The 27147-nt window shown below is 41.5% G+C and overlaps 1 protein-coding gene across 1 annotated transcript in view; it reads right to left on the bottom strand.

Annotated features, from left to right (window-relative positions):
- Positions 1 to 22860, bottom strand: part of ptprfa (protein tyrosine phosphatase receptor type Fa) — a 461575-nt gene extending 438715 nt beyond the window's left edge. Inside the window, exon 1 of the mRNA XM_070446207.1 lies at positions 22527 to 22860. The gene's annotated coding sequence lies outside the window, so the exon portion shown is untranslated. The remainder of the gene's footprint in view (positions 1 to 22526) is intronic.
- Between the last annotated feature and the right edge of the window lie 4287 nt (positions 22861 to 27147).

Here is a 27147-nt window from a genome sequence, read left to right as displayed (position 1 = left end):
GGACGCAGACTGACAATCACACTGAAGAGACGGCCCGTTATCTTCCTGCTATACCCCCAATATGTGTTACTGGTTCATCCTCAGGTTAATCCATCTCGATCTATTGGGATCAGTTTTCTGGACCTAGACTAAACCTATACTTAAAAACACTTTCAATTAAGAATCTTGCTTTTTTTTGTCCAGGAGTATGCTTAATCTGGATCTGGGWAACCAGTCATTGTTCATACTGCACCAGATGGGAAGGCAAAATATGATGTTCTAGAAATACATKAACTTTTCAACAGTTTCCTGCATTCTTGTTTATGTTTATTCAATGAAATCCAATTATACAATTGAACTAAACAGTTGAGGAGGATTCAGTTCTGAGTAACTCAGCTGTGAAGGCAAACTTTGATTGATCAACGAAAACAACCAAATACAAAATGTATGGTAATAATGTATGGTAATAAGTGTATGAAATAACTCCCATACTTTTCTTTTTGGCAACTGTGTATGTACAGTAGCTTTCTGTCTTAAGGAAAAATATCTTTAATAATGTACTCATGGGTTGATGGAAAAGCAAGAGATAAGAGAACAAAACAACAGTTCATCCTTGTCCTGAACACATTAAAACACAGCCTCCCTTCCTTCTGGCAGCTTGCAAACAARATCCACACCGTCATAAATCCACTCGCTCTTTTTGTTTCACGCCTTTAAAAATGTATAACTGAAATAAACTTGAAATGTGGCCATGGAAATGCTTATATCACCTGCCAGCTCGGTGCGGCACGGCCAGTAKCACTGTCGTTGCTAACTATTCGCTGCTTCGCGGCCCATAAATCACACCACCGGAAAGTCTGTACCGGAGCCCGGTGGCCAGAGGAGAGAGAAGTATGTTTTCAGACCCATTTAACACTGATAATGCCTGCCGTTTCCCACAGGCCCCTGTGGGCCGCAGCTAGCGCCAGTCATGAATCACCACCTTCCAGGCCCTCTACCTCTCTACGCACACACACACACATACGCACACGCACGCACCCCTCTCCCTCTACTCCCCTGCTGCTGACATTGCTCKGGCAGAAGGTCAGAACCACACAGAGCCCTGGGGAGGGGTGAAGAGGTGGGAGTGGGGGGCAGAGAGGGTGAACAAGGGTTAAGAGGTTAAGAAGAGGGATGATGACAGAGAGTGGTTGAGGAGGGGGTTAAAAGTTATGGAGGGTATTTATTTCTGTCCCTCCCTGAGCTCCTATCTGTTATAAATCTATAATAGATGATTCTGTGCTCTCTGCTGGTGAGGTAAGATCCTTTAATAATCCTGTTGACTAATTTAGGCCTCAACACATCCATTACATCCGCATCCTCTTCTATCATCCCTCACATTCCAGTCTCACTGTGTGTGTGTGCGTGCGTGCGTGCGTGCGTGCGTGCGTGCGTGTATTAGGTACTCTGAGTGCATTGCATTCAACCACTCAATTGGTCATGTGGCTAACACCATACAATCAGGATGTACTGTACCTGAGCCAATAAAGTCCATCACGCAAGGCCAATAAATAGAGCAAAGGTTGCCGAAGAAGCCTAGTAATTCAAGTTCCTTCCTACAACATAGACTCATTTGACCTTTATCTCTGTCCCAGGTGACTCAGGTCTTTCTCTCCACAGGGTCACTGCAGCAGGGCCAGGTATTCACAGGTAGCTTGGCTTGAGACTGTGCTGTAGACAGACCGACCCAGATGGCCAGAGTGACATAAGAACCGAGTGGAGTCTAACCATAATGGCAACACTGTGACCTTGCTACAGCTTTGGCAATCTTGAAGAAGGATCCTCCTAACGGAGGTGTATAGCTACATTTGTACTGACAACTTTATTATTTCGAAACTTTTCAAAAGCTTAATTTTGTGAAAAAAAAACTATTCTGAGTATTTCTCAGAAAATATTTAATGTCTGCATAAATGTACCTCCTGATTGGGTTTTCCTCTCCAGCTTCACTTTGGTCAGGATTTAAATCTGACTTTAAACAGAGGTGTTGTTGGACTGCAGGGTCACACCTTACTTATCTGGTCCAATCAAATTGGTTGTCACTATCAGGCCAAATACTGGGAACCAATCAAAGAGAATGAGACAGCATCATTTACCTAAACAAAACTAGACACATCAGATATATCTGAAGGGKCTTTTTCGTAATATTCACTACATGACCAAAAGTCTGTGGACATTGGCTCTCGAACACCTCATAAAAAAATCATGGGCATTAATATGCAGTTGGTCCCCCCTTTGCTTCTATAACAGCCTCCACTCTTCTGGGAAGGCTTTCCACTAGATGTTGGAACATTGCTACGGGGAATTTCTTCCATTCAGCCACAAGAGCATTAGTGAGGTCGGGCACTGATGTTGGGCGATTATGTCTGGCTCGCTGTCGGTGTTCCAATTCATCCCAAAGGTGTTCGATGGGGTTGAGGTTAGAGCTCTGTTCAGGCCAGTCAAGTTCTTCCACACCGATCTCGATAAACCATTTCTGTACGGACCTCGCTTTGTGCACAGGGACATGGTTATGCTAAAACAGGAATGGGCCTTCCCCAAACTGTTGCCACAAAGTTGGAAGCACAGAATGGTCTAGAATGTCATTGTATGCTGTAGCTTTAAGATTTCACTTCACTGGAACTAATGGGCCTAGCCCGAACCATGAAAAACAGTCCCAGACCATTATTCCTCCTCCACAAAGTGTTAGTTGGCACTATGCATGTAGGCAGGTAGAGTTCTTCTTGCATCCGCCAAACCCAGATTCATCCATCAGACTGCCAGATGATGAAGCGTGATTCATCACTACAGAGAATGCTATCCACTGCTCCAGAGTCCAATGGCGGCAAGTTTTACACCCCTACAGCCAACGCTTGGCATTTCGCATGGTGATCTTAGGCTTGGTGCGGCTGCTCAGCCGTGGAAACCCAGATCATGAAGCTCCTGAAACACAGTTATTGTGCTGATGATGCTTCCAGAGGCAGTTTGGAACTCGGTAGTGAGTGTTGCAACCAAGGACACTCAGTGGTACGTTCTGTGAGCTTGTGTGGCCTACCACTTGCGGCTGAGCCGTTGTTTCWCCTAGACYTTTCCACTTCACAATACAGCACTTATAGTTGACTGGGGCAGCTAGAGGAGGGCATAAATTTGACCAACTGACTAGTTGAAAAGGTGGCTTCCTATGACGGTGCCCCATTGAAAGTCACTGAGCTCTTCAGTACTGGCCATTCTAATGCCAATATTTGTCTATGGAGATTGCATGGCTATGTACTCAATTCTCTACACCGGTCAGCAACGGGTGTTGCTGAAATAGCCAAATCCACTCATTTGAAGGGTTGTCCACATACTTTAGGCCATGTCATGTAATTATCTTCATAAGCAGCTTTATAAACTCAGCAAAAAAAGAAACGTCCTCTCATCGTCAACTGCGTTTATTTTCAGCAAACTCAACATGTGTAAATATTTGTATGAACATAACAAGATTCAACAACTGAGAAATAAACTGAACAAGTTCCACAGACATGTAACTAACAGAATTTGAATAATGTGTCCCTGAACAAAGGGGGGGGGGATCAAAATGTAAAAAAAAGTAACAGTCGGTATCTAGTGTGGCCACCAGCTGCATTAAGTACTGCAGTGCATCTCTTCCTCATGGACTGCACCAGATGTGTCAGTTCTTGCTGTGAGATGTTACCACACTCTTCCACCAAGGCACCTGCAAGTTCCCGGACATTTCTGGGGGGAATGGCCCTTGTCTTCACCCTCCGATCCAACAGGTCCCAGACGTGTTCAATGGGATTGAACCACTGGTTCACTGGCCATGGCAGAACACTGACATTCCTGTCTTGCAAGAAATCACGCACAGAACGAGCAGTATGGCTGGTGGCATTGTCATGCTGGAGGGTCATGTCAGGATGAGCCTGCAGGAAGGGTATCAACTGAGGGAGGAGGATGTCGCCCCTGTAACGCACAGCATTGAGATTGCCTGCAATGACCTAAAGCTCAGTCCGATGACGCTGTGACACACCGCCCCAGACCATGATGGACCCTCCACCTCCAAATCGATCCCGCTCCAGAGTACAGGCCTCGGTGTAACGCTCATTCCTTTGACGATAAACGCAAATCCGACCATCACCCATAGTGAGACAAAACCGTGACTTGTCAGTGAAGAGCTCTTTTTGCGATGATGGGTTTGTGACCATAGGACCTGCCTTACAACAGGCCTACAAGCCCTCAGTCCATCCTCTCTCAGCATATTGCGGACAGTCTGAGCACTGATGGAGGGATTGTGCATTCCTGGTGTAACTCGGGCAGTTGTTGTTGCCATCCTGTACCTGTCCCGCAGGTGTGATGTTCGGATGTACCGATCCTGTGCAGGTGTTGTTACACGTGGTCTGCCACTGCGAGGATGATCAGCTYTCTGTCCTGTCTCCCTGTAGCGCTGTCTTAGGCGTCTGACAGTACGGACATTGCAGTTTATTGCCCTTGCCACATCTGCAGTCCTCATGCCTCCTTGCAGCATGCCTAAGGCACGTTCACGCAGATGAGCAGGGACCCTGGGCATCTTTCTTTTGGTGTTTTTCAGAGTCAGTAGAAAGGCCTCTTTAGTGTCCTAAGTTTTCATAACTGTGACCTTAATTGCCTACCTTCTGTAAGCTGTTAGTGTCGTAACTACCGTTCCACAGGTGCATGTTCATTAATTGTTTATGGTTCATTGAACAAGCATGGGAAACAGTGTTGAAGCCAGGGTCCTTAAAAAGGGACGTTTCTTTTTCTTTGCTGAGTTCATAAAGGTGCTCAAGAGAGGGGAAGTTTCTTTCATATTTTATTATTTCTTGTTGTTGTTGCGTTCTCGAAATGGAACCTGCAAGTAAGCATTTCGTTGGACGGTGTGTGCCATGTGTATCCCATACATACGACTAATAAAACTTGAAACATGAAACACACACACACATAGTGTCAGTTGTAAAGAGTTTCCTATTGTGCCACATTAAGATATGATGGAATATTTGATGAAGTAGCTGTGGTTCTTTGATGTACAGTGTGGTCATTATTGACCCCCTTGATAAAGATGAGCAAAAATGACTGTATAAAATAAGCTATATTGCATGCTTTTCGAATAATAATACAATTACTCAGAGAAAGAGATTTTGTTTAACAAGTAATCCCCCCCCCCAAAAAAATAGGGGTTTTCCATACCTCACCTTGCGAGGATAATGGCACTGAGCCTTTTTCTAAAATGTTTTATGTGTTGGAGAACACATTGAAAGGGACCTTAGACCATTCCTCCACACACAATCCTACCTGATCCTCGATATCCTTAGTCTGCTCTTATGGCCTGCCCTCTTCAATTCAAACAACAGGTTTTCAATGGGTTCTAAGTTTGAGATGGCCATTGCATAGCAAAGAGCTCTATTTTCATGTCATTTGACCAKAGCACTGGTCAGATTATTGTTTAGAAAACTCAAGGCGTTTACATTTGTTGGATGACATTAAAATAGAGCTTGTTGGCCACACACCAGTGGTGGGTTTGGCGTTGAAATGAGAATGCATAAGCAGAAAAGAACCCCATACCTACTGTAAAATATGGTGGTGGATCTTTGATGTTACAGGGCTATTTTTCTTCCACTGGTCCTGGGGGCCTTGTTATTAAGGTCAACAGCATTATGAACTATACACACTACCAGGATATTTTGGCCAAAAACGTGTTGACMCTGTCAGGAGGCTGGAACTTGTGCGGYYGTGGATCTTCCAGCAAGACAATAACCAAACAATATCCAAAATCCACAAAGAAATTGTTAATTGGCCACAAAATCAACATTTTGCAATGGCCATCTCCGTCTCCAGACTTGAAACSCATTGCAAACCTGTGGTTTGAATTGACGAGGTGCACACGATGGATATCAAGGATCTGGAAGGATTCTGTATGGAGGAATGGGGAGCTTTCCAATCAAATCATTTTTTCCAAACTCTGGCGCGTTTACCCCCTTAGGTCGGTTTGTTTGGACTGGTGTGAACTCTCTATCTGCACTCGGGAGCACACTAAACAACACACCGTGGTTCTCGCAAAAAGAGTGGTCTTGGTCTGATTCAATTTGTCCTTTGGTGCAGTTTGCTGRAGGTGAGAACGCAGTCCGAACCAAAGGCCACATCAAAAATGGCCCCCTATTCCCTGTATGGTGCACTACTTTGGTCCAGGGCCCATAGGGAAGCTCACATGGCTCTAGTCCAAAGTAGAGAACTATATAGGGAATAGGTTGCCATTTGGAACTAAACATATTGGTCACACTCCAACCCCTATCTACGTCTTGTCAGAGGAGAGTACCTACCATAAAACCCCTCGTATAACCAGACAAACCATCGCCATRGTTGGGTTCGCCTGTCTGTATATATCCACAATTGCCCTTTAAACTGATGGCCACAGGCGGTGTATCTATCCAGCAGGASACTGATAAATGACAAATATCAAACCCACCATCACATATAGCTGTAGAAGATGGATTGAGAGATGGCACCCTATTCCCTATATAGCYCACAACTTTTGTAGTGCACGATAGAAGGAAATTAGGTGTCATTTGGGAAGCAAMCTGAGTCTGTCATTGTGGCTAGATTACAGAGAGAGAGGACCTTTCAGATTCTAAACAAATGGGAGAGTCAGACTCTCATTTGTATGTCAGACAATCTAATCAGGATCATGGCTTTCTGGACCGTACCTTTCTAAATGGAAACAACATACACACATGGAATTTAAGTAATGTCTTCTAAAATGAAATATACRGACTCTTGTCAGTGGCAACATACTGGAATTATAAAATGTATATATTGTAAGAGGTGAAWAGTTGAAGTGAATGTCAAATTTACAAACATTTGCTTTACAATTGACATAATTCATTATTAACAATACTAATCCAGCATAATAGCAGAATGCACATTTTCACGAATCAAATATTGACATTTCTCCATCTCTGTTGTGSTGAAGAAAACCTTCTGGGTGTTTTTTCACTAGATGTAACTGCGCTGAAGCAGCTACAATACGTTGCTCTGCTACATCCATTAAGTAGCCACAGCTGCCATGTTCAACTGTCAAAAATATGAGATTCTGTTCTACCAATCCCCTCCTGTGTGACTCCTACACCCTAGAAAAAAAGGGTTCCAAAAGGGTCCTTTGGCTGTCCCCATAGCAGAACCCTTTTAGGTTCCAGGTAGAACCCTTTTTCGGTTCCAGGTAGAACCATTTTGGGTTCTATGCAGAACCATCTGTGGAAAAGGTTCTACATGGAACCTGAAAGAGTTCTACCTAGAACCAAAAGGGTTCTACCTGGAACCAAAAGGGTTCTACCTGGAACCAAAAAAGGTTCTCCAAAGGGTTTTCTTAGAATGTAGCATTCTGTACAGCCAGCTCATTTGGCTCGCTCTGTTTCTGGAGTCCATCCCATATTGGTAGTGTAAACTACCACATGGTATAGTAAGTAGCACAGATCTCTGGCAAGGAAAATATAAAGATCTTCGCGAAGAAGAAGAAAACATCTATTTTTGATAAACTGTTAAACCATCCCAGTGGAATCTAATGGCTCGGGAGTAAATTGGATGATGCTTGCGACACAAATGGCACCTTATTCCCAAAATAGTGCAGTACTTCTAAAAATAATACCCTATMTTCCTATTTAGCGCACAACTATTTAGYAGTAGTGCATTATATAAGGAATAGGGTAGTGTTTTTGACACAAGCTAAATGGGATGATGTCCAAGGTAGTTGTGAAGTGGCTTACACAACAGGCCCACACTCACATACAATACAGTACAGGGCTAAGTGCAGCTAGCTTTTAGTCTAAAGCCCATGACACTTTCACATTGTTTCTACATTAGAGCCATGCAGTATGTAACAGATAAAGAGCACTTGATATTTGACAGTGTTCAAAAATGGAAAATAATAAGATCCACTGTCAGATGGAAAAAAAAGTGTAAAAACATTCAACCCAAGTGACGTTGACACAAGCCAAACCACACTATATATATGTCATTTAGCGAATGCTTTTACCCAAAACCTATGAACACAAGACACCTGCCTTTATTTTGTCCTTCTTATAAAGCAAAGGTAGTGTTTTCAGTGTTTTCTTCTTATAAAGTGGAGGTAAAGTGTTAGGTGTTGATGGTCCTAGACTAGATTATTCTAATGGGAGATGGATAGGACTCTAGATAAGTGCTCTTTTGAATAAACATCAATGTGAAATGAAGCGTTAGACAGCAGTATGCTTTTATCTGTTTCCTCTCAGATGTTAATTACACACGGTGGTCTCCCAGGAAGGACAACGCTTAGTTACTCATTTGATCTCACCCTGTAAAGAAATGCTCACCATCTTCAGTGTTGACAACAACAACGAAACTCACAGTTCTGTATTCACAGATGGTAAAGGGTTATGTTGCAATTCAACCCACTTTATGACAGATGTATTCTAAATGTCATATTCAAAGTTGATGTGTTTCATTGTACATGAAAGATTATAGGCCAACCCAAGTTATCTGATCAGRTTCTACAGCTGATGATAATTTGATCAGTTTACCATTTGCTAATCTGATGCGTTACTTGTTATGTACAGTATGTTGTAAGCTATTCAGCAAAAAGAGAATGCTCTCATTCACTTTCCCACTGCACAATTTACACCTAAAGTATGCAAAGAAGAAAATGTGTTCTATCTTCAAGCAAACAAGAAGAATAAGTATACCACCCTGTAAGCTAAGGCATTTGGTAAATGCTTCTTTTGGGGCCTGACAGGTTTTCAGAAAACCAGTCATCCTCTGACTTTGTATTAATTAATGGTGTGTGTGTGTGTGTGTGTGTGTGTGTGTGTGTGTGTGTTTCTCTCTCACCCATTCACTCTTTCTCTCTCTCTCAATTAGGTAATTACTGCCTATTTGATGAAAGACAGACAGGAGGGTTGGGGAATAAGATAATAGAATGACAGAGCTGCCTAGTTAAGAGACTCCGCTGTGGCAACTTTTACAAAGTAATATGGGAGAAGGGCAGGACAATCTGAATCAACAACATGCCAATCATCCTTCTCTATGGTCTACATCCCTCTAACTAAGACAATCCTGCAGGTTGAGCAATGAAAGTATAGCAACACCTTTTGGCTCCATGATCAAAAGAAATCCCAWCATTTCGACAATGCAAAAGTCGTTGCTGTTATAACATTTAAAATGCATAGCTACAACTACAAAGTGTAAGTGTCCCCCTCCTCCTCCTCCTCCTCCTCCTCCTCCTCCTTGTACTGACAGTGTTTCACTTCAAAGTGCAGAAATTGTCTTCTCAACAGGTGAAACGGAGCCAGAGAACGATGCAGCAAAATCCTGCTATACACAGCCAAAATTGTACCCTGAGTGCAGTGGTGGAATAAGTATCCAATTGTCATACTTGAGTAAAAGTAAATACCCCTTAATAGAAAATGACTCAAGCAAAAGTGAAAGTCACCCAGTAAAATACTACTTGAGTAAAAGTCTAAAAGTATTTGGTTTTAAATATACTTAAGTATCAAATGTAAATGTAATTGCTAAAATATACTTAAGTATCGAAAGTAAAAGTAAAAGTACAAATAATGTCAAGTTCCTTATAATAAGCAAACCACACGGCACCGTTTTGTTGTCATTTTAATGTACGGATAGCCAGGGACACACTCCAACACTCAGACATCATTTACAAATGAAGCATGTGTCCACCAGAAAGATGTGTGAGTCCGCCAGAAAAAAGGCAGTAGGGATGACCAGGGAAGTTCTCTTGATAATTACGTGAATTGGACCATTTTCCTGTCCTGCTAAGCATTCAAAAATAGTACTTTTAGGTGTCAGAGAAAATATGTGGAGTAGAAAGTACAGTACATGATTTTATGTAGGAATGTAGGGAAGTAAAAATAAAAGTTGTTGCAAATATAAATAGTGAAGTAGTGTACAGATACCCCAAAAAACGACTTAGGTAGAATTTACATCACTGCCTGAATGCCAGTCTGCCAACCTGAGTGCCAAATTCTTGGTACTCATTGTCATGCCAATGACAGTATTGAAGTTAAAAGCACAAACAGATCTGGGACAGGCTACCAAAAATGTGCATTTGTTCATCAAATGAAGAAAATATACGTCTCTGTTGAATTCAAAAGAAAACACGATTAGAAAACACCAACATCCTGTTGGTGTTGGCCCATACACCAAAATGTTGTATTTGTTCATCAAATGAAGAAAATACAAGTTTCTGTTGAATTGAATAGAAAACACTATTGTATGTTGTTGCGTTACAGTGATTACAATGTAGTTCAAATTATTTCCACCTATTACCCCCCGGCCTTCTGTGACAAAGAGAGCGCTTTTAATGAAGTTTAGTCTAATTAATGAAGTTGCCATTATTCAAATCAATCCACTAATATCTATTCTGACATCGCAGCCATCACAGACAGAAAACACAGTGGCAGACCACCACATACACAACGACACAGTTGTAGAATTACTAGATACAGTGCCAATTGCCTTGATAACACAGTGGGGAAATCATAGCATTTAGGTATGAGTCCCGYAGGGCACCCTATTCCCTATGTAGTGCACTACTTTTGATCAGGGAAAAGTAGTGTGTTATATAGTTAGGTAGGGTACTATTTGGTACTCAGGTCTGTGGCTGATAGGATCTTACCCAAAAACATTGCCAACCAGACCCTGTATGCTGGTCGAACAATGGGCCGGTGTAATTGAAATCCCAGAGCCACTATGTTGCTGTTCAATTGTTGGGAAATGAAAGGAAGGAGAGAACCTGGACCTTTCTGCAGATAGGTCAATCAGCAGACGGACAATACATTGACAACCAAGTGACACACTGCATGTTCCTGTCCCTTCTTGGGGACAGACACAGAGAACCCTACAGCTTGGGCTCTGTTGTTATTGTGGTTTAATTCAGATCGTTTCATTCATCCATCCATCCATCCATCCCAGTCCACCCCACACAGTGTCTGCTTCCCAAACGGCACTCTATTCTCATTATAGTGCACTACTTTTGACTAGGGCCTATAGGGCTCAGGTCAAAAGTAGTGCACTTTCTAGGGAATAGGTTGCCATTTGGAATGCAKCCAGTGTAAATGTRTCTTTCCAGTTCAGCCATGTTCACCCAGTGGGGTGAACAGGTTTCTGCGCCTCAGCGGAGGCGACCGGTCCGCTCCTGATCCCTGGGATCGTCCATGTGGTTGGCGTCCTGCTGCAGGAGCCAAACGCGCCGGGGAGGGGGTACTGTCACGTATGCTCTCTCTCCAGCGCTCTAGGTCGCCATGTTCCCGCGCCCCAGCTGGCGACAAGTTCCAGCGCATCAGCCGGGGTGACTGGTCCGCTCCTGATCCCCGGGATCGTCTCTTTGGTTGGCATCCTGCGGCAGGAGCCAAACGCACCAGGGAGGGGGTACCGTCACGTATGCTCTCTCCGGTGCTCTAGGTTGCCATGCTCCTGCGTCTCAGCCGGACTGACAGGTTTTCCGCGCCTCAGCAGAGGTGACCGGTCTGCTCCTGATCCCCGGGATCGTCATTTTGGTTGGTGTCCTGCGGGGAGGGGGCACTGACACGTTTGCTCCCTCTCCGACCTCTCCAACCAGGCTGCTCGTTATGGCGCACACCTGTCACCATCATTACGCGTACTTGCGCATCATCAGACTCACCTGGACTCCATCACTTCCTTGATTACCTTCCCTATATATGCCACTCCCTGTAGTTCCTTCCCCAGGCGTCATTGTTTCTGTTTCAGTTTCATGTCTGGGTGCTGTTTGTGTTTCTTGTTTTGTATTATGTTCCGTTTTATTCTATTAGAACACTCACTCCCTGATCCTGCTTCCCGACTCGCAGCGCACATCGTTACACAAGTAGCCTAGCGGTTAGACGGGCCAGGAACCGAAAGGTTGCTAATTCMAAATACCCGAGCCAACAAGGTGAAATATCTGATGTGCCCTTGAGCAAGGCACTTAACCCTAATTTGCTCCAGAGGTGCCGTACTACTATGGCTGATAGGTGCAGTGAAATATGTTTTACATTATCAGGTGTAAGAATGGACAGTATAACATATTTTAAAGATATAACATGCCCTCGACTGAAATATCATTTGACTTGTAAAGCGTGGTATGTATGTACTGCATATATGAAACATATGCTGACTATCGCTTTTAAATGTCAAAGCAGATCAGTTGCTTTCTGTTGAGCTTCAAAGCAAAAACATTCACACACAGTGAATATCAACATGACWAAAAAACTCATGCAGACTGTGAACCATTGAGGCATCAGGCAAACAAACAACTAGTTTTGCCATGGGATGTATACTAAACTAGTAGTCAAAAAGTATGCTTAAAGTATAGTTGGTGACTAATGATCATGAGCAATTGAAAATGAAGGGTAATTCACTAAGAGCTAACAATTTACTGAAGTGCTCCCAAATATGCCACACAGATAATACTTTTTAAAACAATATACATACAGCATTGGGGCAGATAGCATTTTCCTGGCATCCACCAAACCCAGATTAGTCTGTTGGACTGCCAGATGGTGAAGCGTGAWTRATCACTCCAAAGAACGTGTTTCCACTGCTCCAGAGTCCAATGGCAGCGAGCTTTACACACCTCCAGCCGATGCTTTGCATTGCACATGGTGATCTTAGGCTTGTGTGCGGCTGCTCGGCCATGGAAACCCKTTTCATGAAGCTCCCGATGAACAGTTATTGTGCTGKCGTTGTTTCCAGAGGTAGTTTGGAACTCGGTAGTGAGTGTTGCAACCGAGAACAACAATTTTTACGCGCTATGTGCTTCAGTACTCGGCAGTCCCATTCTGTGAGCTTTTAGGCCTACCACTTCGCGGCTGAGCCATTGTTGCTCCTAGACGTTTCCACTTCACAATAACAGCATTTACAGTTGACCGGGGTTTCTCTAGCAGGGCAGAAATGTGACAAACTGACTTGTTGGAAAGGAGGCATCCTATGACYGTGCCACGTTGAAAGGGACTGAGCTCTTCAGTAYGGCCATTCTACTGCCAATGTTTGTCTATGGAGATTGCATGGCTGTGTGCTCAATTTTATACACATCAGCAACGGGTGTGGCTAAAATATACCCGAATCCACTAATTTGAAGGGGTGTTCACATACTTTTGTATAAACAGTATAGTGTATCATGATCATAGGTGTCATAATAATGCGACAATAATATAATTTTAAAAGTCCAATGCAGCCGTTTGTATGTCAATACCAAATCATATATTTTTATCACWWTTTTTATGCACAAATGTAATCATTGAACTCATAAATMGACCATATAATTCATGATTTCAATCTGAATATAGTGAATATTGCATTCAATTTTAACATTTCATTTCAATTTAATTGAAGAGTCAAATGCAATGTTTATATATTCCGTTGCAATATGGTAGATATTGTGTTCATTATCTGTTTATTAAGTTTACAAACTATAATTTCAAGGTCATCAACGTTTCATATATTTAACTTCTCAGATGCATTCAGATTCAGTTTTCAAATTCAGTTCTATAAATTCAGATTCAAAACCAGACACAACATCCTGGTACTTTGCCAGCCAGCAAAAATAGAGGAGAACAGATAGAATGAAATGCTTACTGTGGTAAACAGAAGCTTCTGGCAGTTTCTGAAGCCAATCTTTGTATGAATTTGGCTCTYGCGTTCAAACTGTTTTGGCTATAGTCTATTATGATCCTATTCCTGGTGGGGTGAGTGTGTGTGTCAGTGCTGTGTGTAAGTTGATTATGCAAACAATTTGGAATTTTRAACACATGAATGTATCCAATAAAAACAAGAAGTGATACAGTCAATCTCTGAGACTGGCATGCATAGTATTGATATTAGCCCTCTGATTAAAGTGAAGAGCAAAACATGCCTCTGTTCTAGGCCAGCTGCAGTTTTTCTAGGTCCTTCTTTGCKGCGCCTGACCATATGACTGGGCAATAATCAAGATAAGATAAAASTAGAGCTTAAAGAACTTGCTTTGTGGAGTGTGGTGTCAAAAAAGAAGAACATCTCTTTATCATGGACAGACCTCTCCCCATCTTCAGAACCATTGAATCAATATGTTTTGACCATGACAGTTTACAATCCAAAACACCAAGTCATTTCGTCTCCTCAACTTAGTCAACAGGCACACCATTCATTATCAATCAAATTTATTCAAATGTATTATGAAGTCCTTTTTACATCAGCCGATGTCACAAAGTGCTATGCAGAAACTCTAAAGCCTAAAACCACAAACAGCAAGCAATGCAGATGTAGAATCAATATTTATCAGATCATTATCAATCATTATCAGATTCAGCTGAGGTCTAGAATTTAGGGAATGATTTGTACCAAATAKAATACTCTTAGTGTGTAAATGTAAAGTTTCTGGCAAGYGTAGTTATTATAATGTTAACATGTGACTGACTGGGTAAAGACTGTGTTAGCCTGTTGAGCTACAGCCTAGGCAATGGTCCTGTGACTTGGATGGGTCTCTTCAAGGAACAGTGGCGATTTTAGCATGTAAATCTTGAGATCACGGAACCAATTATCTTGAGATCGCGGCCAGTAGATGGTCAACTTGATTTATGATGATGATTGCTAGCTAAGATTGTGAAAGTATGATGTCTACATGATCAGTCCAATCAAAGCTACTGTACATACACTACCGGTCAACAGTTTTAGAACACCTACTCATTCAAGGGTTTTCTTTATTTTTACAATTTTCTAATTTGTAGAATAATAGTGAAGACATCCAAACTATTAAATAACACATATTGAATTGTGTAGTAACCAAAAAAGTGTTAAACAAATCAAAATATATTTTATATTTGAGAATCTTCAAATAGCCACCCTTTGCCTTGATGACAGCTTTGCACACTCTTGGCATTCTCTCAACCAGCTTCATGAGGTAGTCACCAGCAATGCGTTTCAATTAACAGGTCTGCCTTCTTAAAAGTTCATTTGTGAAATGTCTTTCCTTCGTAATGCGTTTGAGCCAATCAGTTGTGTTGTGACAAGGTAGGCGGGATATACAGAAGATAGCCCTATTTGGTAAAAGACCAAGTCCATATTATGGCAAGAACAGCTCAAATAAGCAAAGAGAAACGAAAGTCCATCATTACTTTAAGACATGAAGGTCAGTCAATACAGAAATGTTCAAGAACTTTGAAAGTTTCCTCAAGTGCAGTAGCAGAAACCATCAAGAGCTATGAAGAAACTGCCGCTCATGAGGACTGCCACASGAATGGAAAACATTCAGAGTTACCTCTGCTGCAGAGGACAAGTTCATTGGAGTTACCAGCCTCAGAAATTGCAGCCCAAATAAATGCATCACAGAGTTCAAGTAACAGACACATCTCAACATCAACTGCTCAGAGGATACTGTGTGAATCAGGACTTCATGGTCGAATTGCTGCAAAGAAACCACTACTAAAGGACACCAATAAGAAGAGACTTGCTTGGGCCAAGAAACACGAGCAATGTACATTAGAGCGGTGGAAATCTGTCCTTTGGTCTGATGAGTCCAAATTTGAGATTTTTGGGTCCAATCATCGTGTCTTTGTGATACGATGTGTGGGTGAACGGATGTGAATTTCCCACCATAAAGCATGGAAGGGGAGGTGTTATGGTGTGGGGGTGCTTTGCTGGTCAAATCAAATTTTTATTTGTGATTTTTTGGGAATTCAAGGCAGAGTTGACCAGCATGGCTACCACAGCATTCTGCATCGATACACCATCCAATCTGGTTTGGGCTTAGTGGGACTATCATTTGTTTTTCAACAGGACAATGACCCAAAACACACCTCCAGGCTGTGTAAGGTCTATTTGACCAAGAAGGAGAGTGATGGAGTGCTGCATCAGATGACCTGGCCTCCACAATCCCCCGACCTCAACCAAATTGAGTTGCTTTGAGATGAGTCGGACCGCAGAGTGAAGGAAAAGCAGCCAACAAGTTCTCAGCATATTTGGGAACTCCTTCAAGACTGTTGGAAAAGCATTCCAGGTGAAACTGGTTGAGAGAATGCCAAGAGTGTGCAAGTTGTCATCAAGGAAAAGGGTGGCTGTTTGAAAAATCTCAAATKTKAAATATATTTTGATTAGTTTAACACTTTTTTGGTTACTACATGATTCCTTCTGTGTTATTTCATCGTTTTGATGTCTTCACTATTATTCTACAATGTAATAATAAAGAAAAACCCTTGAATGAGTAGGTGTTCTAAAACTTCTAACCGTTAGTGTATAACGTGATATGACATAATTTTATCTGTGGCCAATGACCTTGAGCCTTCTTGGATGGGCACTTCTACGGCAGCAAACAAAGGCCTAGAATTTTCAATGTCTCCTCTTACACTTGGCAGTGACGTAAAGTCCTCATGAGTGACAGAACGCAATGCAACATATTGTTCTTGCTGTTTCCCCCAACCACAACTGAAAGGCCATGACAGGCTGAAACACCTGCATTATGGAGATGCCTTACTCAAGAAAACATAAAAGAGACTGTGTTGTATGCGGCTTTATTGAACTCGATGATATATATAATTTTTTACATTGTTTGCAAACTGATATGGTGACATGTATTAACGTCCAAAATAACATGCATAACAGGCAAGCCTAAAAAATTTTTTATTTTATTGTATATACAGTTGAAGTCGAAGTTACATACACTTAGGTTGGAGATATAAAATTCGTTTTCAACCACTCCACAAATTTCTTGTGAAACACTATACAATTTGGCAAGTCGGTTAGCGACATCTACTTCGTGCATGACACAAGCAATTTTTCCAACAATTGTTTACAGACAGATTATTTAACTATAGTTCACTGATATTCAATTTCAGTGGGTCCGAAGTCTTACGTACCACTAAGTTGAATGTCCTTTAAACAAGCTTGGAAAAATCCAGGAATTATGTCTGGCTTTAGAAGCCTTCATTAGGCTAATAGACATCATTTGAGTCAATTGGAGGTGACCTGTGGATGTATTTCCAAGCCTACCTTCAAACTCAGTGCCTCTTTGCTTGACATCAATGGGAAAATCCAAAGAAATCAGCCAGACCTCAGAAAATAAAGTGTAGACCCCCACAATCTGGTTCTTCCTTGGGAGCAATTTCCAAAAGCCTGAAGGTATCCACGTCATCCTGACAAACAAAGTATGCAAGTATAAACACCATGACCACGCGCCATACATACCGTCAGGAAGGAGATGAGTTCTGTCTCTACAGATGAACAACTTTGGGGCGAAAAGTGCCAAATCAATCCCAGGAAACAGCAAAGGCCCTCGGTGAAGATGCTGGAGAGTAACAGGTACCAAAAGTATCCTATACTCCACAGTAAAACGCAGTCCTATATTGGACATAACCTGAAAGGTTCGCCCCACGAAGGTTTGAAGAAGCCTGGCTGTTCCAAAACCGCCCATAAGAAAGCCAGACTACGGTTTGGCAACTGCACATGGGGACAAAATTGTACTTTTGGGAGAAAATGTCCTCTGGTCCTGAATGAATACAAAATAGAAACTGTTTGGCCATAATGACCATATGTTTTGTTTTGGAGGAAAAAGGGGGAGGCTTGCAAGCTAGAAGTTACACCATCCCAACCGTGAAGCATGGGGGTGGCAGCATCAATGTTGTGGGGGTGCTTTGCTGCAGGAGGGACTGGTGCACTTCACCAAAATAGATGGCATCATGAGGACGGGAAATTATGTGGATATATTGAAGCAACATCTCAAGACATCAGTCAGGGAGTTAAAGATTGGTCGCAAATGGGTCTTCCAAATGGACAATGACCCCAAGCATACTTCCAAAGTTGTGGCAAAATGGATTAAGGAKAACAAAGTCAAGGAATTGGAGTGGCCATCACAAAGCCCTGACCTCAAACTTATAGAACATTTGTGGGTAGAACTGAAAAAGTGTGTGSGAGCAGGGAGGCCTACAAACCTGACTCAMTTACACCAGCTCTGTAAGCAGGAATGGGCCAAAATTCACCCAACTTAATGTGGGAAGCTTGTGGAAGGCTACCTGAAACGTTTGACCCAAGTTAAACAATTTAAAGGCAATGCTACCAAATACTAATTGAGTGTATGTAAACTTCTGAACCACTGYGAATGTGATGAAGGAAATWCAAGCTGAAATAAATAATTCTCTACTATTATTCTGTCATTTCACATTCTTAAAATAAAGTGGTGATCCTATCTGACCTAAGACAGGGGCTTTTTACTAGGATTAAATGTCAGGAATTGTGAAAAACTGAGTTTAAATTTAGTTGGATAAGGTGTACGTAAACTTCCGACTTCACCTGTATARTTTGTTGCAAAAAATGTGGGGTTCAAAACAGTGGTGAGGACGTCAAAGGGGGCTAATATGTAACACAGGTGGTTCAGGGACCACGCTCYTGTGATGAGTAACTTGTCTGAGACCTGAAAAGTTGCATTGTCAGGCATACAGGAGACCTGGGTTAGAATCCCATAGAATCCCAACACATCTTCAGTTCTCAGGCGAAGTTGCTCATCACATGCATTGATCAGTACAGAGAAAGAAAAGTATGAAATGTATGCACTCACTACTGTAAGACGCTCTGAATAAGAACGTCTACTGAATGACTAAAATGTAGTCGCCAAACCACCTCTGTTGCACTCTTATTAAATGAGGTGCATAAAGTCATTTTGCATCTMTTTGCCACAGAAAGGGTTGTTGTGGTACAGTAGGCCTGATTTCAAACCCAGTCGGTTTTATTGGTGCCGTGATCTCTGAGTATGAGGTCAAAGGAGGTGAAATGTAACTGAGGTGGTTTGATGAACCATACTTTTTTTCATMAGTAACTTTGCTGGAGACTAAAAGACTTGTGTTACCTTCCTGAACTCATCCGTATGGGCTTTATCTAAGTGGGCTAACAAAGTCTTGACAGTCATGTGACAGGAGACCTGGTTTGAACCCAGTCAGTCACAAGAGCTAGATTAAATAGGGGGTGGAAAGGCTACCCTTAGAAGGGCTTTGACAGTGCTTGTTGGACGGTGTTTTTATGGGGTTCAAATTGTGTTTTTTGTGACACTCCTTTCTAATGTGGCCTGAGATCATCATAGAGGGGAACAGAAGGCACAGCCATATTCCAGAGAGTCTTAGCTTTCAGGAATACTAGCTACAAATGAATAATTAATATGTTGGATTCACGTCTTTATCTCAACCAAATATCAAAGTTAACGAATAGGACTAAATCAAATCAAACTTCATATAAAGTGCATTCAAAGTTTGATTTGATTTATTGCTATTCTTTAACTTTGATTTTTTTGGTTTAGATGGAGACGTGAATCAAACATATCAATTATTAATTTGTGGACAAACTTTAATTAAAGTCAGACTAACTAGTGGCACAGATGGAACTATCCAAGCAGAAGATACATCTCCTTCAAATTTTGATATTTGGTTGCGTTGACAACCAAACAGAATTCAATATCACTTTTGAAATACAATAAATAGACTATTATCTTGTCAARAAATTAACAAATAATATGTTGTATTCATGATGATATGGTCTGAAACTCAACCAAAAATAAATGTTAAAGAARGTGATTAATTAAGCTGGTGGCTCAGAAGGAACTTTCCAAGCAGTAGATACATCTCCTTTAAATGTTTTGAGGTTACTGTAACTATATATTTCTTCTTATGTAAACTCYGCAAAAACAGAAWRGTCCTCTCACTGTCAACTGCGTTTATTTTCAGCAAACTTAACTTGTGTTAATATTTGTATGAACATAACAAGATTCAACAACTGAGACATAAACTGAACAAGTTCCACAGATATGTGACAAGCGTGTGTGACACAGCGTTGAGATTGCCTGCAATGACAAAAAGCTCAGTCCGATGATGCTGTGACACACCGCCCCAGACCATGACAGACCCTCCAACTCCAAATCGATCCCGCTCCAGAGTACAGGCCTCGGTGTAACGCTCATCTTTTGACGATAAACGCGAATCCGACCATCACCCCTGGTGAGACAAAACCGCGACTCGTCAGTGAAGAGCACTTTTTGCCAGTCCTGTCTGGTCCAGCGGCGGTGGTTTGTGCCCATAGGCGACGTTGTTGCTGTGATGTCTGGTGAGGACCTGCCTTCAACAGGCCTACAAGCCCTCAGTCCAGCCTCTCAGCCTATTGTGGACACTCTGAGCACTGATGGTATGATTGTGGGTTCCTGGTGTAACTCGGGCAGTTGTTGTTGCCATCCTGTACCTGTCCCGCAGGTGTGATGTTCGATGTACCGATCCTGTGCAGGTGTTGTTACACGTGGTCTGCCACTGCGAGGACGATCAGCTGTCCGTCCTGTCTCCATGTAGCACTGTCTTAGGCGTCTACAGTACGGACATTGCAATTTATTGCCCTGGCCACATCTGCAGTCCTCATGCCTCCTTGCAGCATGCCTAGGCACGTTCACGCAAGTGAGCAGGGACCCTGGGCATCTTTCTTTAGGTGTTTTTCAGAGTCAGTAGAAAGGCCTCTTTAGTCCTAAGTTTTCATAACTGTGACCTTAATTGTCAACCGTCTGTAAGCTGTTAGTGTCTTAACGACCATTCCACAGGTGCATGTTCATTAATTGTTTATTGTTCWTTGAACAAGCATGGMAAACAGTGTTTAAACCCTTTACAATGAAGATCTGTGAAGTTATTTGTATTTTTACGAATTATCTTTGAAAGACAGAGTCCTGAAAAAGGGCRGTTTCTTTTTTTGCTGAGTTTATAGAGTGTTCATGTTCAAGATGGCGTGCATAGAGTGTCGCTGTTCTGTGGAGATCTTCACAATTGCTTTAATAATCTGCGCAGAATCTCAAACAGCATTGATCACTTGCACCATATACTTTTATTGTAATTTCAACTGCAGTCCAGGTCATTTGGTTCTGCTATTAGATGAAGAAGAGTGATAAAACATTATTCTGTTGTAGAAATAATACAAATATCTGACATTGTATTCCCATTTAAACTTTGCTGTGCTTTAAAATAGTTGAACGCGCAGTGATAGACATWTGGGTGACAACTGAACCAAATGTCAGWCATTGTTTTCCATTGGAATTTGGTTGTGCTTTGAGATGGTTGAAAGCATAGGTGATAACACATTGGAAATTCAACAAAATGTTTGCTGTCTTTTTGACAAATACTAGCCAATTATCCACATTGAAATGACGTAGTGTGCCCAGAGGGTTTTATTCTACACAAATGACAGTGGGAAAGAAATGCCTAGTCCGGCAAATAGATTCCAACCTTGATGACATAACTTAGGGGCTCTGGAAATAATGCATAATGTGGATTGATGAGAAATAACTGAAATAACTGAAAATAAATTATTTAGCTCAATAGACCCATACATCGTCATATTCACATGWTCCATATAATGTGACAAATAAAGCCATGATAGCCTGTTTCACTATTTGCAAACAATCGGAAATAGATCCGTGCGTAACGGTGAGTTCCATCACAAACACCAGTTTGCACAGACCACTAAGGCTGRGTTTAGACAGGCAAGCCCAATTCTGATCTTTTTTTCACAGATCAGCTCTGAAAAAGATTAGGGGTGAAAAGATCTGATGCATTTGGTCAAAAGCCTGATTTGCTTCTTGTGGACGGCAGATATGTGGGCTTGAATAATGGCCTTCAAGTAGCCTATGTATTAGACAGGTGTAGGATCTTAATTTGAGCTAGTTTGCTACAGCAGGAGAATAATCCTGCAGCAACAGCAAATGTGAATTATTATGTGGWTTATAATGGACATATTTGTAGGGGTCGATACATTTTTGTAACGGAAATTTCAAAGTGGAAATTACAAACTTCAGAAGCCTTTTTAAAACTCAAATACACTACACATTTTTTCCCTGCATTGCAGGAAAGTTCGCTTGCATCAGGGTGATCAAAATAAGATCCTACACCAGCATCTTAACAAATAGTCCACTAAGATATTACAATAATGTTAATTAGTATCTTATTGGTAGCCTATCCAATAGCAAATTCGATACATGTCAAGTATTGTGCAAACAACTAGGCTGTTATAAAACGGAATAGTTCAAATCATTTACATGCCAATGTGTTGTCACAAAGGATACAATGTTTCCAGTGGCAGTGGTTGGTTAATTGACCCTCTCCATCATGTAATTCACCCAACCTGTTTGTCTCTATGTAACAGGTTCCACGGGTGAACAGGGCAGAGCAGAGAGCTGCTTGACAGGTGCTCCTGCCTGRTATTTGCCCGTGAGGCGTGTACACAGCCGTATTGATCTCGAACAAGCTCTAAATCGATTGACATTTGGATGTATTCTGTCATGAAGTAGCCAGAAAAACAATATCCCTCTCATACTCAGCACACAACTTTTCAACATGACGAAATTATTCTTACCAATAGCCAGGCTATATTCCAAATCAGTGGTCATCATTATCAGTGGGCTAAGATGCGGCCACTCKTGAACAATACATGTGATTCAAATGTCAGTCAAACAAACACCACAACCATGAATTGTCAATAGTATATGAAATGCAAAAACTCACTCTCTCTAGGTCCCCTGGTCATTGGCATTTCTGTCTTCGAAAATAGCAACCACTTGGTTCTCTCGATCCACTTCAGAAAGAATACAATTCCTTTCCTTCTCAGTCCCGATGTCCACCTCTACTCTCCTCCGGGCGTGCGTCCTCTCCGTAATAGGCTACACAAGGAGGAATTTAAAGTATAATCCTTGAGATGTATAGGACCTGATGGACAGTTCTGCTGAATTAGACCATATATTTTCCAAGTAGAGAAGCAATGTGTCCGAACGTCTCCTCTCCTCTCAGTAGCTCAACCGCTGTTTATCGCACAGTGAAATGCGCTCTTTCTCTCTCTCCTCTGTAGCGCTCAAGAATGCACAATAATCCCTTCTCGGCTCTCACACATTGTTCGCAGCATTCTCGGGCTTTGTCGGATATGGTCGATCATTTACGGAATGATGAGGATTTAAAACTATGCCTATTTTTTTTTTAGTTATGGTTTTATTTTTCCTTTTRAGTTCTTCTCCATATTAAAAGTAAATAGCCTGATAACTGTGATGATGAATTCATTTTAAATATTGAGGGTTCCGGCATTAGGCAATAGAGATGAACATGTAGCGTATCATTTTATTATTTTTATTATATGTTTTCAGAGTACGCCTAATATCACTTTCATTAGGCTTTGGAGTTATTATCCAGGGTTGAAAATCAGGGTGGAGTTGTTGCGTGTAACTAATGTAGGCAATGTGACGAATGTAGGCTAGCAGTAAGGATGCAGACAAGGATAGAAGGCTACACTGTAAAGGGGCTACCATGAATTTGACTGTACAGCAGCTTACAGGCAGCTTGGTGGCAAGTAAAAATCTGTATTTCATATTACAGTACACCTACTGTAATATAAATATGGTATCAAAGCAAGTACTGTGTAATGACACACAGTATGATACCTTGAAATGTATTGTATTATACTGTAAAAACATATATACTGTAAAAAAAGTAAACGCTATCTTAATCGTAATMAATGAATGAAAGGATGAATGAAGGGGAGGGGTTTGTATTTCACAGTATTTTACTGTAATTACAAAGAAATGGTGCAAACAGGTTAGCTGCTAGGTAGAGTGTTAAGAAACATTACAGCATGTTTTATATCCCTTGCTCTTTTAAAGGCCTTAAAGCATCCGCCACTTTTTTTTCAATTTTCGCCTAAAATGACATACCCAAATCTAACTGCCTGTAGCTCWGGCCCTGAAGCAAGGATATGCATATTCTTGATACCATTTGAAAGAAAACACTTTGAAGTTWGTGGAAATGTGAAAGGAATACAGGAGAATATAACACATTAGATCGGMTAAAAGATAATACAAAGAAAAAAAGTTAATGGTATTTTTTTTGTACCAACATCTTTGAAATGCAAGAGAAAGGCCATCATGTCTTATTCCAGCCGAGGTGCAATTTAGATTTTGGCCACTAGATGGCAGCAGRGTATGTGCAAKATTTTASACTGATCCAATGAACCATTGCATTTATGTTTAAAATGTTGTATCAAGACTACCTAAATGTGCCTAATTTGTTTATTAATCACTTTTAAAGTTCCAAACTGTGCACTCTCCTCAAACAATAGCATGGTATGCMTTCACTGTAATAGCTTCTGTAAATTGGACAGTGCAGTTAGATTAACGAGAATTTAAGCTTTCTSCATATTTAGGTCTACTTTGTAGTTGTCATTTTTGATCAACTATTGCATGAATGGAAAGAGTATTAGTARTAAAGCCAATGTATGCTTGATCTGAAAATGTGGTCAGAAGCTTGGTATGGAGGGTGTGACGCAATTGCGGGGCCTCCGGAGGCATGCAGAGGCCAAATTGAGCTATGTACCGCATCGCCGTGCTCCTCACAAATATTGTAACAACATGGATGGGACCTTACAGCTCCGCATTGACATGATTGGTTGACGGTAGGTGGGGGTGGGTGGGAGGTCCTATATAAACACAAACTCACTTCCTTGACAACATCCTTCACAACAGCTCTGTTCCGCGAAGCGCAATAAGTATGAATGCTCTYACTTCTGCAGAGGCCGCATTGCAGTAAATGCTGTACGGACACCGCAGATGTCAGATTGACCATGCAGAGCCTTTTAGTGTGGCGTGCAAAATGTATGGCGCAAAATATGTACGAAATGAATCGGCATGCTCGACCACATGCCAGCAGAGAACCGTTGCTGCATTTACAAAGCATTTTCTCAACAAAGAGTTTTGATACATTACGTTTTGATGGATTTCTGTGGCATTAGTTTGTGGTTAGCTTTACAGGCAAATACAGATTGGTAGGCAAGGGTCAGATAYTGTTAAATCACTGACCAACTATGTTTAAAAAAAACTACATAAAACAGACCTTTTTCTATAAACACTTATGTGATAAAAAGTTTAGCATGTCTTCCAAACCTAATTAGCTTATTCAATAAAGTGTTAGAATAACTATATCTGCTAATGATATTTGGAATAAGTTTATGAAAGTCAATGTGTTTATGGTAATTTAGCCTACAGCTAGTCTGTTTWCTTTCCTCAGCCTAAAAATACCTTGACAGATCACATATGCATTTTTGTGAGAAGTAGACTGGACTAGTGCTTCTGCCACAGTCAAGCCCCAAGTCTTCCCTCCCTGCTTTGATACTCTGATGAAGGTCCTATGAGATCTATGAACCAGTAGTCTGCYTCCCATGGCACACTATTCTCTGTATAGTGCAGTACTTTTGACCGGAGTCCTGGTCAAAAGTAGTGTACAACACAGTGAATAATTAATGTGCCATTTGGACTACAGTACATGTATATTGATGGCCCTGCTAAGAGCTAATGTGTGAGACCCTAGGAGGAGTTAAAGGGACAGTTTACCACAATATCAGACGTTTTCATAATACCTAAGAGGTGGTCGAAGGTCAAGTTGAGTCAACAGACTTTAGGGTGAACTCTCGCTTTAATAGACAATAGGGACAATAGAAATAGTACAGAACAAAATAAAATCGGAAATTATTTTATCTCTATGGCCTGAGGTCAAGCTGAGACCGCTTTCTGACTTGTGAGCTGGCTGACTAGACCGTAGAGATAAAAACAAAAGATGATGCAGATACATTTGATGAATCTATTTATGTATTTGATTTATCAAAAACATTATTTGATTTTCCATGTGAGCTTGGCTGCACCTCACATGCTCTAGTATTGCGGCCGGGGGCATTTTGAAACCACAAAGTGTTGTGGACAGAGATAGCTTTTTAATGCGGACCTCAGAGATAGCTTTTTAATGCAGACCTCATCCAATATGACTGATGGTTGAAGAGGGGGAAAAACAATATGAAGGATTTTGTTCACTGAGTGCAGCTCTCATTGAACATCAATCTTTAATCCACTCAAATTCTCAGAGCACAGGGACCAGATTGATGTGTATAATAGACACCTCACCTTAGCCCTCTAAGAACCTTGCTGGGCCCAAATGGCTCCTTGTTCCCTATATGGTACATGGGATGCCATTTGAGACGCACCCTCTGTCTTTGTGAGGAATCAAAGGCCAGAGATTAGCCATGCATTCAGTCTGGCAGATAGACATATCCACTCACAGACAGACAGACGGACAGACGCAGGCTGGCAAGCAGACAGACAGGCAGGCAGGCAGGCACACAGGCAGACAGATACAGACTGTTTCAAGTCAATAATTTTAAAAAATGCAATCAATATCCTGTTCAGAATTCATTCTAACAAGGCTCTTAGTTTATAAAACTGCGAGACCATTGTATCCAAAGGAGGTCCATTTTTTGGGGGAGTTGATGGACTTCAAATGACATGTGCGAGGTCAATACGGTCCCCCGGTCCAAAATATGTACAATTTGGGAAGATTCAACCTTTTTAACCCTTTGGAAACCGCCCCTAGTAGCAATATGATAAGAAAAACATGCTGACCACACCACTAGCGTCACATGCGCGAGCGTTGCAAAATGAATGTACACATACATGTTATTCAATCGTTGCACCCACACTGCTCGCACGCATCAGCAAGCGTCTGCGTGGCCGGTCGCTAAAATAGAAATTGGTTCTATTTGTGACGCTCAAAGAGCTGCAAGTCCAGCCTCTCCCATCTCCTCATTTGTTTTTAGGATCATATATCCCCATGGGTGATTGAAAGATTAACTGAGGTCCTCACTCCAGTCAGTTGTAGTAATGCACCATAAAGTTGGTTGCCAACCGTCATATAAAGTCCAAAGAAGAAAAAGAAGCCTGAAGYAAGATTTACCGTTTTATCTGTGGATTAGTAGTGGACCTTGTGCAGTTCAGGTAAAATAACAACCCAATGTTTATATCCCAGGACAAATTAGCTAGCAACAGAAAGCTAGCTAGCTAAATTGCCATAAATGTTTAATGGTTTTTGACCTGTCCCCAAATTAATATAATTGGTTCAGAGATTGTTTTGATACTTCAACCTGCGTGTCCTGATCGGTTCTGGTGTGGGTGAACAAAATCAACGTGCGCGGTGGCGCACACGGACGCACGCGCACGTCTGGTTTGATAAGCATGTAACCCCACAGTTAAGGGCAATTGCTCACAACATGTGGGATATATCACTGACCCATGCTGGGGCAACATTGCAGTCAACAGGGAAA

This window comes from Salvelinus sp. IW2-2015, linkage group LG13 (assembly GCF_002910315.2).
Source record: "Salvelinus sp. IW2-2015 linkage group LG13, ASM291031v2, whole genome shotgun sequence".
Lineage (NCBI taxonomy): Eukaryota > Metazoa > Chordata > Actinopteri > Salmoniformes > Salmonidae > Salvelinus > Salvelinus sp. IW2-2015.
The sequence above is the reverse complement of the archived record's forward strand: the minus strand, read 5'-3'. Positions and strand labels throughout refer to the sequence as shown.